The following is a 17,441-nucleotide window of genomic DNA, read 5'->3' as shown; positions in this document are numbered from 1 at the left end:
CAACAATCACCAGGAGTGTATTTGGAATTTGTATTTGACAGGTGCCACCATAGCCTGAGTGTTAAACTTTGAACTTCCACTTCCCTTTGTGCCTGATCCTTACATAAAATTAAATCATTTATTTTAACAAGGTGCAATGCACCATCATTTCCCTTTTTCTCTCAGCTTGAGTCTAGGCCACCATTTTGTTGTTGCTATGCAAAACAAACAATCAGCAAAATGGTAGCTATTAATAATACAATGAATAATGATCTACGTAGAAATCCTGCCATAAGCACCAACAGCCCATCTATTGCCAATGTCGGTGTTTCTAAATAACCAGCTTTGAGTTTAATCCACACGGTGCTACCAATCCCCAGGAACAATGTACAGAATGTCTTTAGTTCTGCATATGCTATATGCATACTGAATACCCTAAGATCGCAAAAAGAACCTACTCATTTGTTGCTCTATATAGACTTTCAGTAAAAATGGCCTATTATATGGACATCAACAGCAGTGCTGACAGGTCTTATTTGCCATAACAGAAGTAGGATAATGAATGACAGCCATCAGTCAGCAGGGAGGAATGTCTGATAAATACAGAAACAAGTAGTACCAGATTGAAGTGGGCAACATGTTAATGCTATCGTCACACATACAGTCCCCTACTACTAGACTTCTTTCCACTGCTATAGCAAAAGCAGTATCTAACTCCTGAATGGAATATTCTGCTGTTATGTGTCTGAAGCATCCTTCAAGAATTCTTACATAACTGCTACACAGAAGGCAAGAGAGACAGAGAAAGAGAAAAGAAAAAAGACAATGTAAAATATTTATGTATAGATTATATATTGATGCATATAAACATCAGATTGCACATTTGACTTTTTAACAACTTCACAAAATTATTGGATTAGAACAAAAATCAGTATCCCAAATACATAACTATCCAAGCACAAAAAAGAAACTGTTGACTCGTATAAGGACAATAACTCTCGCAAAAAATGCCCAATGTCCCTTTTACTCTGGCCACTGCCTGTACAGCTATCTAGTTTAGAATTAAAATTATTTTCAGATTGAATTTTGCTTTTAAGAATGGTGTAAATACTTGTTTACTTTTCATACATGCAGTCAAGTTACCAACCTTCTCATATATAATCATTTGAAAACTTTATTTTCCAGTAATTTATAAGCACAGCACTACTCACGGACTTCAACCTATATTTAGTTATACTGGATGTTCTCTCTTATGCTTTATAGGAACTCGTTTTTACAAACTCAATGACAACCCTTGAAAATGCTATAACTGCATATGAAGATTTCTCTTGTAAAATAGATATTATATAGATTACAGAAGTATTAATTTTCAATTTTCCATTTAAATTTTAATTCTTGTCATTTTTGTTTTACAGCATCAAACATTAAAAACAATGTACTGTTATTTAATCTTTCATTAAATCTCTATAAAACTGGTCCACAGTGAAGGTTTTTATCCATACAAGTACTAGTGAGCTTAATTAATCATACTTCATTGTAGAACTTTAAAATATCTTGTTAAAATTCTTCTTGTAATTTATTTTGAAAAATGCTAGACAGGTAAAAACAAAGGTCAAAAGTCACATTGGATAATAGCTGATGGTTTTGATAATGCTAATTATATATTACTAAAGAATAAAGGTAGAAAGGGAAATATGAGCACTAAAAGAAAGATAAACATCCCAATGCTGGATTTAAAAGAAAAAAATAATAAATTTTTTTAAATGTCTTTGTAGCTCACTGTCATAAATCAAAGACATAATGAAGCCTGAATTAAAAATGTCAGTTTCTGTGAATGTTGATAACTTGGTTCTTTGTTGTACAAGTCAAAATGTGTCTGTTTGATGGGTTAAAATGACAGTCTGAAAATGGGAGAAGCTGGAGCTAAAAAAAGAAGAAAAAAAACAAAACAAAAAAAGACTTATAAAAAGTAGGCCCATAATGCAGTACTTTAAGGGGAAGACCTGTAGGGTAGGAGCCAGTATCTTTAGGAAGTAACCAAGCAGCACTAAAAGGCAATGTCCATGGCCAATCAAAACTATTTCTCTAGCTGCTGGGGCTCTTGGATCTCTGTCTTCACACTAGACTGGAAACTCTTTGTACTAATTGCCAGACTGTACCAGATTTTCTGGTTCAGTTCCATCCTATAATTGACTGACAATGATGGGCAAGGAAGGGGAAAAATTCAGGCTCACCACTGCAAGCAGAGGGTCAGAAATGGTTTCATAGGGAGCACATCATTGCTTGGCACTAAATGCAGGGTTAAGCAAGCATCGTCTGCACTTTCTTCTAATTCCTAGGTTAAAAAGGGATGGAAAAAACATTCAAACTGTAGCAGGGCATGGATAGGATCTTGTAAATTAATATACCCTCTGTAAAAATCTTTCACAAGAAAAGGAAATGCCTGAAAGGGTCAGGAGTTTTTGGAGATTGGGCTATAGTTGCAGATATCATTTTTTTAATAATAAAAAGGGGGAAAGTTATAATTTAAGAGTTGTGAAATTATAAAAACGCACTCATTCTACAACAGAACACACTTGTCTTAGTCATAATCAAGTTGATGCTTATAAACCATAACTTTACCATGCAATTAAAGCAATTTACAAACCTAAGCACTGAAAATAACCAAAGTGCAATATAACTTTTAATGAAAAAGCTAGGAATCTAGTAATATAAAGTACACACAAAATATTTTAAACATGTAACATCCACATACATTCAGTATGTACATATTTCACTATTGTGCATCTAGTGTAATTCACAGCAGTTAATGTACATACTTAATTGTACAATTTGTTTCTAATTGTTAAGCCGATTTAATAAAATATAGGGAGAACACAATACTAGAGACAAATAAATGAGGGTTTCTTCAAGAACTGGACTAAGGACAGTATCTTTCAGACCATGTATCTTATTTACTCCCAATTGTTGCCTGCCAACTTTATTTCAGGCAAACAGCACCCCCAGCAGAATATCCATCAAAATATTTAAAGCACAGCACCAAAATCGAAAATGGAAAACAAGCCATTATGGCAAGGCAGTTCAGAATCATATATGATCATCTGAGCTATAAATGTACCGGAAATATGCCCTCAGGTCATACAAACATTTTCCCCATACTCTTACACTAGTTTTTGGAACATACAAATGTGCAGAACACCTGTGCCAGCAGTACTTCATTGTGCAAGTCACATAGCATCCACTTCAGTTTTTAGTTACAAGTCAATTACTGTACAAGGAAAGGTACATTTCATTCAAATCTATCTCCCCTAACCTCTGCACCCCTCACTCCAAGAATGATTAATTTTCCTGGTAAACTCAAACTTGCTACCCTAGCTTGCCCTCTACAAACGTTACAAATGAGTGATACACTGCAAAGTTTCAGAGCTAGGCCAATAAAGTTAGCATCTTATAATCACAGACAGCAGAGGAGTTAGGCAGAATCTTACCTTTCAAACCCTGAACAGAGCTGTCTTTTATGAGGCCTATACCAGCTGACAAGTCCTGGGACATTCTCAAACACAGTACCCATACAGGTGAAATTCTAATAGGTGGTAAACACCTGAGAGCAGGACAAGAAGACTATAAGAAAGAAGAAACCAAATGAGTAAAATGTCTTCCCAGAGCCACAGTCAGCTCTTGTGCATGGGGAGTTACGAATGCACTGGCTATAGACTTTTGTCCAAAGCTGTAGTGTTTTTTTTTTTTTTTAAGTGAAGCTAGATTAGTTCATACAAAACTCAACAATACAGCACTGAAACCCATTGTTGATATTCAACATTTTTCACATAGCGGAACAGAATAGACAATACGGTATCTAGGAAACCATGGGCTGGATTACAAACTGATGATATCTCATCCTTCTGGAGGGCCTGTAATCCTTTTTATTACCTACCACAGCAAAAACAAAACAAACAAACACAAACATCTCCACCACAGCATAAACCATCCAAAATGAATATTATTGCAACTTTGACAAAAAACAGAATGAATTAAAAGGAAACCTTTTGCCTAATCCCTAATAAAATGAAATAAAAAGGAATAGATGACTTTCAGACAATTTTAATAACTGCGAAACACGCAGCATTTGGATACCAGCACCCTGGAACTAGTTTTAATAACTTCCTAACTATTTATTTAAAAGTAGAGCTGATCCCTGAACTAGGCCTGATATTATTTCTTATACAGCTTTTGCAATTTAAAAGTTGTAATGTATTTCATGAATATCTTAGAGCATTACAAGACTAGCTATATTCCCTTTTATAAAAAACATTACTTGTGACTGGGATTATTACTGCATGTATAGTAACATCGGAAATAAATGATCAGACTGGATCCTGACACTGAACAAAGAATTATTCCAACTCAAAAGTCAGTTTAACAGTCTAGCCTAGTTTTCAACATTCATGGTTTCAAGATGCTTCATTACTGACTGCGTTTTAACCTGTTCCTGCAATGCTTTAACTCACCACAATAATTATAATTAAATTGATTATCTGTGTTATATTTACTTCTCTGTTAAATCTTTTAATGTTATTAACCTGCCAGGCTCATTCCATTTTTACACACTCCAGTTCCCATATTTTCCTTAAAACCCCAAATAGTCTAGGTAGCCACAGAAGTCATTGTTCCTACCAGTTTCTTTTCATCACTTCTGCAATTGACCAATTGACAACTGATTGATGGTTATCTTTTCACTTCAACAATGAAAGAAATTACCATCACTATAGCTATGTACAGTAAATGCCGCCAGAGTAAATTACATGATTCTAAAATTCTCCTTAGCTCACTTAGTAAAACATCAACACAAAAAGTTTCTTTTTTGCCTCTCTTCCTGTACTGCAGATTTGGCCTTTCCTGTCAGCTTCAGAAAAGAACTTGACAGCTTCTTTAAAAAGAGGAGTATAAAAGAACTTGAATAAGGGATGGCACAGGGCCGGGCTAAGGCTTCCATTCTCTGCAAGTGGCTATTCTTTGCACTGAAAAAAAAAATATTAGGCATGTGAGTACAGATAAGCCACATAAGAATACCCCAAAGAATATTCCCAGTGACCTTGAGATTCTGCTGCAATTCCTTAACCATTCTATGTTGGAAGAGCTTCATGAATTCTGAACTTTAGAATGGCTAACTTATTTCAAGTATGTGGAATTTATTCTTTGTGATTGTGTGTGTGGAGGGAGAAATACTCCCACAAAATTAGAAAGAAAAAAAAAAAGTTTGGCACTATGGAATAACATAACTTCAATGACTGCAGAAGTACAAGGATAACTTTATGTCATTATGAAAGAGTCAAAATTGCATAGTGCTGATGGACAAGAGTTTTAATTTAGCCTAAAAATGAAAGTTTTGATTTTTATCTAACATTCTTTAGCTCCAGCATAGCAGGATATTGAAGATTTTTTTTATGACTGTACATTTGAAATATATTTTAGGTAGGTTAAATATACTGTTGAGAAAGAGAATGAATGATTTATTAAATGTTATTCCTTCTCTGAGGAGAGCTTTAAAATACAAACAAAAATAAGATAATTATTCCCTACTGAGACTTTGTATGTCCATAAAATTTATTTTAGTAAATATCAAAAGATAATTCTAATCCTATTTTTGATGCCCAAAGAGATTTTTACAATGATGTAAGAGTCTTTTTTTAACAGTACAAAATTAAATCATAAATAGATCCCTCTCCAGTCTAAATTATGCCCTTTAAAACTACTTAAAATAATTATTGCAGCAAGAGTCTTTGACAGCACATTGCCCTTCACTTTTGGTGCCACCAGACTCTTTGTTGTTTTTGTAGATACAGACTAACACGGCTACCCCCTGATACTTGACACTTTTAAGTGTAATTCTTCTATTGTTTTGGTTGCAAACAGAGTCAAGTCTGGTCAGTCTTCAGGCTTTTCCAAATAATTTATTCTGAAGACATAATTCCATACTAGTTTATTCTCTTCTCCCGCCACGTACCCTCCTTCCAAAGAGCTAGGTGCATAATGGGGAATACTGAGGTTCACCTTCTTGTTAAGTATCAGTCATAGGCCACTGCTGGAGGCAAGGTATTGGACTTGATGGTCAACAGGTTATATATGGTATGACAAATCCTACTCAAACTTACTTTATTCCCGCACATCCCTCCTACAATAGCTGCTAAGTGGTGTTTTACCATAGCCCAAGAGGATGGAATATATTGTACTATGGACACACCCTTCCAAGAAGTGTCCAGCAAAGAGTTATGATAGTAGAATTGCCAGTCCTTGCCTTCTGGCCCTCAATTGCAGGCTTGGCAGGAGGTGCCTCAGCTCCAAGAGCTGAAATCCCAAGCCTGATTCTACTACATGGTAGTACAACATGCTACCGTCCCTGCCATCAAATTACCTCATCACCTTAGATATGTATTCATATAACAGTAACCTCTTTTCCCTCTGAACTTACAAGCAGCATTAGTAAAATCATTCAGGACTACTGTGTCCTGTTCCAGTATCCACACTTCAAAACACACCTTAAAAAATTGGAAATGGTTCAGAAGAGAGACAAGAAAAAGTCAAGGTCTGGAAAATGTACTTTATAGTGAGACGCTTATTAAGATCAATTTAAGAGGCGATTTGATCATGGTCTGCAAGTACCTATTGTGGAGGAGATTTCTGATAGGAGAGAGATCTTTAATCTAGCAAACAAAGGTATAGCAAGATCCAAGAGCTTGAAGCTGAAGCAAGAAAACTTAAGACTAGAAGCTAGGAACCAATTGTTAACAGTAAGGGCAAACTCCATCACATGAAGTGTTTAAATCAAAACCAGACATCTTCCTAGAAGATATGCTCTAGCTCATCAAGAAGTTATTGGCTTGATGTCAGAATTATTCAGTGAAACTGTACGGCCAGTATTATGGAGCAGGTCAGACAAGATGATCACAATGGTCCCATCTGCACTTTATGAATCTACATATATTAAGGGGTTGAGCCAAAAGCCATTGAAGTAACTTTTCCCCTAGTAATTTTTAACTCTGATAAGAATAAAACTAATTGAGATAATGCACTCTCTATTGAAAAAAGCTTCTTGTATAGAAAAGTGTGTTTTGAAGTCCTAACCCTTTACAGTTTTCACTTAAATTGTGCATTTAATTAATTAAATACATTAGCAAAAGCAACTATATAATGGTGTAATTTTTACATTAATCATAAATATCTATTTAAAAAAGACAAATGGTGAAATATAAGTATTCTGTGATTGCAGAGGGTGAAGGGAAAATGGAATATTTAAATAAGCTACTTATTCACTATTTCTTGGACAAGAAATGTACTCCTTTGGGGTTATCCTCCTCATGTTGTACACTGAAAAGTCTGCTTTCAGATCTGCACAGCTGATCTTGTTACCGGTATTTTGCTCTGCATACAAGAACAAATATCCCACTCCAGAGATGTCAATAAAAGTTCCATGCATGCAGGCAATGTAGAACATTATATATTAAAATCTTTATGGATTTGCAGAACACCAGAGCCAACCAGATCTGAGAGCAGAATTTTGGTTTTAGTTATGCCCGTATGAAAACCCAACACAGTTTACATATGGGAAATTCTAGGGCTGGATGAACATTTTTATAATTTGCAATTTCTATGAATTTTTCATTGAAATTTAAGCAAAAAGACAGCCTGAAAATTTCATTTACTTTTTTTTGCAAAAATGATGTCCCATTTTCCAACAAGCTCTGGAAAGTTCAGTGCAGAACCAGATGTGAACACTGCAGTTCTGGTCTGTCTTTCTAGACTAAACCATACATAATTATGTTCTGTTCCTTCAATGGTATCAAACTGTGATAACATACAAAGGTTGTATGATGATAATGCAGTTGAGGAGACCTTTGGAGAAAAATGACTTAATGCCATCTCCCTGGGCTGCTATGAAAGACAAATGCTTCGTTGGGGTATTGCTGCAGACACTGATAGTGCAGTTTGGTGTTTTTGATGATGCCACCTCTGTGCACCAATGGTTTCCAATGGTGAATAGCTGGGATCTCATCACTGAATAAAAAGATTAAAGAATATTTATGCTAATTAGGTTCAATGGAGGAAAATTGTCATAGACAGCAAGTTGTGTGTGTGTTGCGGGGGTAGGCAGAGATTGAGGGATAGCTAGGAATGATGAGGGAAGAATGAGAGAATCAGGCTCAGAAGGCGAAAAATTGAGAGTCTTAAACTGTTTACTGATATAATAATAAACTCATACTGAGGAGCATTAAAATCAAAGGTACAATTGTAATTAAAACATGCCATATCTTAGATAAGCATTTTTCAGAACAGTCCTTTGCCCACTTTGAAACTTCCACAAATCAAGAGTCTTGAACACTCCTAAATGAAATATACTCTAGACCTGTGGTTCTCACACTAGGGCCGCCGCTTGTTCAGGGAAAGCCCCTGATGGGCCGGGCCGGTTTGTTTACCTGCCGCGTCCGCAGGTTGAGCCGATCGTGGCTCCCACTGGCCACGGTTTGCCACTCCAACTCAATGGGGGCTGCAGGAAGCGGCGCAGACCGAGGGATGTGCTGGCTGCCACTTCCTGCAGCCCCCATTGGCCTGGAGCGGTGAACCGTGGTCAGTGGGAGCCGCGATCGGCCAAACCTGCAGATGCGGCAGGTAAACAAACCAGCCCAGCCCGCCAGTGACTTTCCCTGAACAAGTGGCGGCCCTAGTTTGAGAACCACTGCTCTAGACTAGTTATGTTTTTAGCTGTTACTGAAATATAAATAAATAATACACCTCTAACCCCGATATAACACTGTCCTCGGGAGCCAAAAAATCTTACCGCGTTATAGGTGAAACTGCGTTATAGCGAACTTGCTTTGATCCACCGGAGCGCGCAGACCCGCCCCCCCAGAGTGCTGCTTTATCGCGTTATATCCGAATTCGTGTTATATTGGGTTGTGTTATATCGGGGTAGAGGTGTAATAATTTTGACACTGGAAAGAAAACTCCAGTGATTATTTATAACACAGGTACATACTTTAACAAATAAACATTTATTTACTAGACTCAAATAATCACTAAATAATTTATCTTATGTATAAAATAAAATATTAAAAATAAGAAGTAAAATATAAAAAAGATGATATGCTTCCCAGACAGAAACAAGTTTGATGAGGCAAAGTAGGAACGACACATCTGGCTTTCCCAGTAGAAAGCATTTGAAATCAGAGACTTTCAAAAATGTTATACAGTAATTGTATACTTTTATTTAAGAAAAAGTTTTCATTACTCTGAAAATTATTTTAAAAACTTAAGTTAACTAATAAGAATGAACATGATGGAATTTATTCTTCATAGTGGTAAATCTCTGATTTCCAGTCCTTTCTAATGGAAAGACAGTTATATCAATATTATTTTGCATCATTGGATTGTCAAGATGGTGGCTTCTTGTTTGGTTATTAATGATTCTCTTTTATTATATTTTAAGACACACATTCACTGGATTGGCTACTTTCTTGTAAGTGACAGGAAAGGTGGGGCATGGACACTTTACCCTCCTGTAGAAGTAGCCATGTACACAATTGAGATCAACAGAGGTTTGCTGCTTCCATCCACTGTGGTCCCTTGGCAGCCCAACTCCTGCATGAGGATTCTATGCTGTGGAAGGTGAACATGGCAAGTTAATGTCAACAGAGTTATTGAAATTACCTGCTAATATCCTATAAGATGTTATCACACAGAGATTGTTGTTTCTCCTCTCACCTGTGTCTACCCATTATCACAGAATAAAGCTTCTTCAGGGTCAGGGAATTATGCCATTAGGGCAGCATTCCCTCCTTCCACATAAATCCCTGTCTGACCCTTATTCTCTGCCTGTGGGGACAAAGGAGACGTTGTATGTGTATTAGGGTTGCCAGGTGTCTGGTTTTCAACCAGAACACCCAGTTGAAAAGGGACCCTGGTGGCTCCGGTTGGCACTGCTGATCGGGCTGTTAAAAGTCCGGTCGGTGGCACAACGGGGTTAAGGCAGGCTCCCTATCAGGCTCTGCGCAGCTCCTCAGAAGTGGTGACATATCCCTCGGCTCCTAGGCAGAGGTGCGGCCAGGGGGGCTCTGCACACCGCCCCTTCCCTGAGTGCCAGCTCTGCAGCTCTCATTGACCAGAAACTGTAGCCAATGGGAGCTGCAGGGACGGTGCCTCCGGGTGAAGGCATCGCGCAGAGCCTTCCTGGCTGCACCTCCGCCTCAGAGCCGAGGGACATGTCATCGCTTCTGGGAGCTGCCTGAGGTAAGCGCCGCCCGGTGCCCTCCCCCCTCCCGCACCCTAACTCCCTGCCCCAACCCGGACCCCCCTCCCACTCCCTGAACCCCTTATTTCTGGCTCCACCCCAGAGCCTGCACCCCCAACCCAGAGCCCTCACCCCCTCCCATATCCCAATCTCCTGCCCCAGCCTGGAGTCCCTTCCACACCCTGAACCCCTCATTTCTGGCCCTACCCCAGAGCCTGCACCCCCTAGCCGGTATCCCCTCCCAAACCCCAAACCCCTGCCCAGTGAAAATGAGCAAGTGAGTGAGGGTGGGGGAGACTGAGTGACAGAGCGAGAGGGATGGATGAGCAGGTGTGGGGCCTCGAGGAAGGGGTGGGATGGGGCGGAGTCTCAGGGTAGGGCAGGGTGTTCAGTTTTGTGTGATTAGAAAGTTGGCAATCCTAATGTGTATACCTATTCACATACACACACACACACACAGACTTACTTCTTCGTAATGGGATGCAGTGATTAAAATATATTTATAGACTAAAGAGAGATTTTCCTTTTGGTATTACATATTAATCGTGACTGTTCTATACCATAAAGTGAATTTTGAATAAAAGTCCAAAACCATCATCATTTCATGGCTTCTGGTGGGATGTTTCATTTGGTTTCATGGTTGATGTGAAACATTTCACACATCTCCTATAAAATAAACACCTAATTCCTATGCACACCCTTGATAAATAAAGTTTCATCACAGCATTTGAAGAAGCAGTTCCTTTATTATTTTAACATACAGGTGTGACTTAGCCTTAACAATTCAAGTGTCTTGTGCTTTTCAAGCCATGGGAAACAAATTGACCCACATCACCAAAGAAACCTCAATCTATAAAAACCCTATGTAAATAAAAATGTTTACTCTTCAGTGACTGCATGAAGGGGCAAGTAACTGTGGAAAAGATGAAAATTATCACACAAGGAAAGTGTCAGCAAGTGATCTTAAATCTACTATATCTTGGTGGGGCAGGTTGACAGCCATCATAATGATTGTTCCTAAAATAAATACTGCCACCCAAAATGCACGATCAGCAACACATGTATGTCTAATAGATAGACCTACAGTAATAAAAGTCTATATTATGGATCTAAATGATAAGCGTAGATGAGACACAGCATTGCTCTTTGGAAACACAAAGCTATTTATAAATGCTAAGTACTGTATTATCAATATTATCATCAAAGGTTCCATTTATCAAGGCCTTTTATTAGCACTAATCAGCATAGTTTCTGAGAACCTACAGAGAGAGATACATTAGACAAACTTCTTGAAATGCTGTATAACTCAGTGAATGAGTCTGCAAAATAATCTGCTATTTCATAGAAAGCCAATGCAGCCTATAAAGTAATGGGTTCAGTATGTTCAGCTCTCTCTTTCACATGAACTAGCTTTTAAAAATATTTAAATGTCTTTAAAAATAATCTACCCTTAAACCCTCATCCCCTTTATGCTTTTGAAGGTAGACATTACAAATGCATTGATGAGATGATTAAATAAAATATTTTCATGACCTCCAATGCTACTTTATTAAACACTAATGTTCTGTCAAACAGAAAAAACAAGGTGATATAGGACCTAAGATTTCTGGAAAGATACCTGTTCCAAAACTGGGTGCACCAGTAAATTACCCAACACCTCATAAAGTTTGTCCAGGATATTGCTATACCTTTCATAAATACCCATTTCAACTATGCACATAATAAACATTCTGCTAGCAAGGCAGCATATATCCTTCAAAAATCCATACAACTCACATATTTGTCAACCATCTTGTACAATTTTTCTTTTTAGAACTTCCAGTGACAGGCTCTCACATGCTCCTTCTTACTCTTGTTACCCCAAAAAAACCTTTGGTGTAAACTTGAGACCTAGTCCTCCCATTCCCACCTCCCATCCAGTTTCTAGGGAATGTGTGTGGTGTCTCTTTGTTCCCTAAGTGGTCAGCTGCCTCATCAATGGGTTGAGGTTCCCCACACCCCATAGAACTATTACAAGCAGCAATTCTTTGGACCAAAGGGAGAAATATGTTAGGGCTGCCTCTCTCTGAAGGATCTCTCAACCATGCACTGCTTTTAACAGCAGAGGGTCAGGCAAGAGAGATTCTTCAAACCTTCCCATTGCCAAATTCCTTTCTCTTTCCCACCTCCCTCTGGGGTTGGGACCCACGGACTCCAGTGGCCTAACCTCAGCTTTTCTGGGGGAGGGGGAGAGAAATATTGATCTCCCACCCCACTGGGATGACCTTTTGCTCCCCATACATTGAGTCAAGGTAAGCAGAATCCCCTCTCCCACCCAGCCCAGGGATTTTTGCATTTTCACAGATCATGGAGCACTCAGAGTCGCCAGAAAAGAGTTCCCCGTCCTTCCTGGATGTAGTTGCTGTTATCATCTCTCAAGCAGCTGTCTTACACCCTGCTTAGGCATTTCCCATCATGGGGTGCACCACAGCTGTCCCTACCTTTGGCTGGAGACACTGCCAAAAGTAGGGATACTGCCTATGGCTCCCTGGTGAGGGTAAGAAAATAGCTTATTTCCCTGATTTGGGCTTTAGGACCCCGAGAATTGTCCTTCAAGTCAGGAAGTCTTGTCACTCCCCTTTCCTCAGGTATTTTTTTGCATACACTGAGAAGCTAACTTGATTCTTCCTGGATACTGGTGGGGGAGTGCAGTGCCCCCTCCCATTCTATTTGCATTTTGGCTCACACAGTTTCTTGCCCATCTGGAACTGAGGGGACTTGATTTACCCCTTCTACTTTCAAAGCCATAATGTCATTCTGCAAAAGCAAAGAATATACAATATCTGACAATATTCCTCCAACCAGGACCCGACCATTCCTGGAGTATAGAAATCTGTGCTGTAGGTAGAGTGAAGACTTTTACCCATGGAACTTTAATCCACATTTCACACCCAGGGAGCATTAGATGGGGTTTGGAGACATGGGGCTTAATATAGTTTTAGCAGTCCCAGTATCCCTCCATTAACTATCACCTTCCTCTCCCACTGACAATCTGATGGATCTGCACCCAGGAGAGTGAAGCATGACATGTAGGTGGTGGTTTGGAGTGTGAATGGTTCAGCAAGACCATTATATGACATCAGCAAACGGGCTATATGACTCCCTCCCTCTGGAGGTTCAGACACATGAGGCAACTCTGTGAAGTTGGGGGGAGCTGCCTTCACATCACTGTACTGGTGATGTGGGCATTCACAGGCAAAGTAACCCTTCTGGCCGCCCTGCTTTTCCTCACCCATCCCAGAGCTTTTCTGAGGGGGTTTCCCTCACCACTGCATGTGGGTCTCAGCTTGGGCTTGATCCCTGTCCTCATTCCATCCCTATTAGAGTTTCTACGTAAACCCAAAATGACTCTCCACATACTAATCTGCCAATTTCCTAGCTACCTCTCTACAGTTTTTGTCTATTAACCATGATTTCAGGTTGGGATGGCAGAGTTCACAAAACTGTTCTATACTCATAAATTTGCAGGTCTCTTTGACCATGTTAATTCCCCAAACAGTTCCCCATTTTCTTACATAATGCCCAATTTGAGTAATTTGGAGTCTACATCCCCTCCTCCACCTCCCAGGACAAGTACATGGGACTTGGCTTCACTTATTGGATTAGGGCTTTGAAGGTGCAGCCTCTCCATCTCAGGCTGATGTTAATATTCCACGTACTTCTCTCTCTCTCCTCATGAAAGAGCTGCTTCTGCTCTTCTCTCTCATACTAGGACTGGTATTCCCAGCCTGCTCTCTCTTGTTTTTGGTCTGCAAATTGCTGGGTTTCCAGACACACTTGATCCCTCTCCAGCTGCAGCTTCTCCTGCTCTACCTGCTAATCTGTTGTCCACACCTCTTGTTGCAGCAGTGTACTTTGTCTGGACAGCACATGGTTACTGCCTGTCAGCCTCTTCCCTGTTTCTCTTCAGGGGCTGGTTCCAAGACTTTCCTCGCCTGGTGGACCCTCTGCCAATGGGCTGGAAGTTCCCTACAGACCCAGACCATTATTCCTCTTCTGGCCATCAAAATATAGCAAATTTATTAGCTGTGTTTTCGTCCAATCCTCTGTGTTGAGCTGCCTTTTTCAATCAGCCAATTTCTCTTAATAACTCATAATTGATTGTCCCGTTTCTCTTTTCACTATCCCTTCCCCAAAAAGACTACTGAGACTTATCTCTGGGCATTTCCTTTCTAGGGTACTTGCTTTCACGGCTTTTGGCACTCATGCAATTCACATTGTTACAGAGTAACACACGCCACCACCATATATGTTACAGTTCAGAGCAATTGCACCTCTAAGGTCCAGCAAGGCCACCCACTCTAGGCTTCAGGCACCTCAGCTGTCACCTCTCTTCAGTGGAGACACGTCTCTCTCCCTCTTGATGGTGAATTTCCAGGCTGTTCTCAGACTATACTGTGACTTCCCCAAGTCAGACTGCCTAAGATGGCATGCTTCACTTTTCTCCTCAGAGATGGGAAACAGTGTAATTGCTCACAGTTAAACTACCACACAGCCCCTTCTAAGCAAGCACATTTATTCTTACGATAAAAGGATTACAGACAAAACATATCAGTGACAATAAAAGAAACAACACACAGGATAATAAGCTTACCAGAGATCATCCCCTGACTCCAACAAGGGCTCTGCCCACTAAAAGGCCTTCAAACCCCACCCAGGGGGGTTTCTGTGGTTACCAGGTCATGACTCCTTTTGCTCAGAACAAGAACACAGACTGAGCCTTCCAACCCTTCCCAGGAAGGACTGGGGCTTCCTTGGACAGTAGGTCCTATCTATTTATTGGATCAGAAAGAAGGCCCTGAGTCCATTTAAATGTAGGCTGTCTATCCAAAATTCCTTTCTTTGTCTGTTGATCCATGGAGAATTCAGTTTGAACTAGCATATGTGAGTCTCTCTCCAGGTGATGGTAATTCTCTGGAGTTTTTACAACTTGAGTGAATTTGCTTACTAACGCCTCTTCCCCCACCCCCACATTGTTTTTAATTCCTGGAGGGCTGTAGTCCCTCTTCCTCATGGAGTTACATACAATCCCTGGCCCACAATGATCTATAAACTTAGTTCAATAAGGTTTAACTTAATTAAGATTTGCCCATGCTATTGGAGGATATTGTCATATCTGTCACACCATGGTTGCCAAGCAGCCATTCATTCACCTCCCAGCACTGATGAGGTCATAAAGATAAACCCAACAGGAGATGGACTCACAGTTGCCATAAGTATCAAATTAGCTACCAGATTAGCAATCTCGTCTGCTTTGAGCTGGTGTGAGAGGTCTTCGGAAACCTTTTGGTTCAAGTGGGGCAGTTAAGGCTCTGAGGATCTAAATGGGAGTTAATTTTTTGTACTTCTTATTTTGTTAATTCTCCGACTTCTTTTTTTTTTCTGTTTGGGTGCATGAGTGGGAATGGTGTCATTAGTGATGATTTAGAAGTGGCAACTGCTAACATGGAAGAGAGTGAGTGTCTTAAAGACAAAAGCAATTCCTTCAGGATCTTAACGTTCTGTTGTGTTAGCTGCTTTTGGAGAAGGTAAGCATGGCTGCTGTCACAAGACTATATTTGCCCCACAAATATGGTGGACAAAGGGATTTAAGCAAGCAGTCAATAGACCATTCTATTGCTGACCAGACAATAGAATCCACTGCTTACACAGTGAGAGGAGGGGAATTAGGCATATTATTTGAGGTCACTGTGTGGTTATTAAGCCATTAGGATATAGGATGAGGTTGGGACAAAAGTATTTACAGCTGCCATCCATCCTCAATTCCTAATTCCCCCCTTCATATCTCTGCAGAAATGAAACAAACTCTGTACAAAGGAGGGGGAAAACTAAAAGAAATAAGAGAAATGAGGAAGAGGGCCACATTGGAGCCATACCGCTGGATAAATCTGACAAGGAGGATCAGCAGAGAAAGGGACAAGACCACTGGAGCACTGTGTCCCTGGGTGAACACGACCATGGAGATGCTGTAATTCTGGCTGCTAAACCAAACAGCATGGAGATTCAAGACAGCTTAAGTACTGTGCACTTAGATATGCACCACAATGAACAGAAGCCGGAGCAAAAACTTCTGAGTGCAGTGTCCCTGAAGGTGCATTGTGAGGAGCAAAAAAGAAAGGACAGACAGGACTACCTCAACAACTTGTCTCTGGGTGCACGATATGAAAGGGGAAAGCAAGGAGGACAAGACCATGTAAGTGCTGTGTCTGAGGGAGCAACCACCAATGAAGAGCAGGACTATCAAAGTGTACCACACAAGGAGAAGCAACAGCCTATGGGAACTGAACACTTTAGTATCTTGTCTCTGGGAGTAACCTATGAAAAGAAAAAAACAGAAGGACAGATACATGTGAGCTCTCAGTGCAAAGGTGCAGCCTGCAAGGAGGAGCAGGACTACCATGGTATACCATACAAGGAAGAGCAACAGCCTTTGGGGCCAGAACACCTGAGTAATTTATCCCCGGTTGTAACCTCTGAAAAGAAAAAACGAGAAGAACAAGACCATGTGAGCACTGAGTCTGAGGGTGCACCCTCCAAAGAGGAGCAAGACTGTCAAGGTATACCACACAAACAGGAGCAACACCCAAACAATTTATCCCTGGGTATAACCTATGAACAGGAAAAACAAGAAGGAGACCATGTGAGCTTTGAGTCTGAGGGTGCAGCCTTCAAAGAGGAGCAGGACTTTCAAGGTGTACCGTACAAGGAGGAGCACCAGCCTTTGGGGCCAGAACACCTGAGTAATTTATCCCCGGTTGTAACCTCTGAAAAGAAAAAGCAAGAAGAACAAGACCATGTGAGCACTGAGTCTGAAGGTGCACCCTCCAAAGAGGAGCAGGACTGTCAAGGTGTACCACACAAGAAGGAGCAACAGCCTATGGGACCCAAACACCCAAACAATTTATCCATTGGTATAACCTATGAACAGGAAAAACAAGAAGGAGACCATGTGAGCTTTGAGTCTGAGGGTGCAGCCTACAAAGAGGAGCAGGACTTTCAAGGTGTACCATACAAGGAGGAGCAACAGCTCATGGGAGCTGAACATTTAAGTATCTTGTCTCTGGGAGTACCCTACGAACAGGAAAAACAAGGAGAAGACCATGTGAGCTCTGAGTCTGAAGGTGCAACCTACAAAGAGGAG

At 40.3% G+C, this 17,441-nt stretch overlaps 1 protein-coding gene across 6 annotated transcripts in view; it reads right to left on the bottom strand.

Moving 5' to 3' along the window:
- SOX2 (SRY-box transcription factor 2) overlaps nucleotides 1–17,441 on the bottom strand; it is a 151,322-nt gene that overhangs the window by 107,878 nt on the left and 26,003 nt on the right. For 5 of the 6 annotated variants that reach the window (XR_004647093.1, XR_004647094.1, XR_004647092.1 and 2 more), the window contains exon 1: nucleotides 3,468–3,675. The exons of the other annotated variant lie outside the window; for it this stretch is intronic. The gene's annotated coding sequence lies outside the window, so the exon portion shown is untranslated. Of the gene's footprint in view, nucleotides 1–3,467; nucleotides 3,676–17,441 lie in introns of those variants that run through there. 6 annotated transcript variants of the gene reach the window in all.

Source organism: Trachemys scripta, chromosome 9 (genome assembly GCF_013100865.1).
Source record: "Trachemys scripta elegans isolate TJP31775 chromosome 9, CAS_Tse_1.0, whole genome shotgun sequence".
In the NCBI taxonomy this organism is placed as follows: domain Eukaryota; kingdom Metazoa; phylum Chordata; order Testudines; family Emydidae; genus Trachemys; species Trachemys scripta.
Note: the sequence above shows the minus strand (reverse complement) of the source record. Positions and strands in the feature narration are given on the sequence as shown.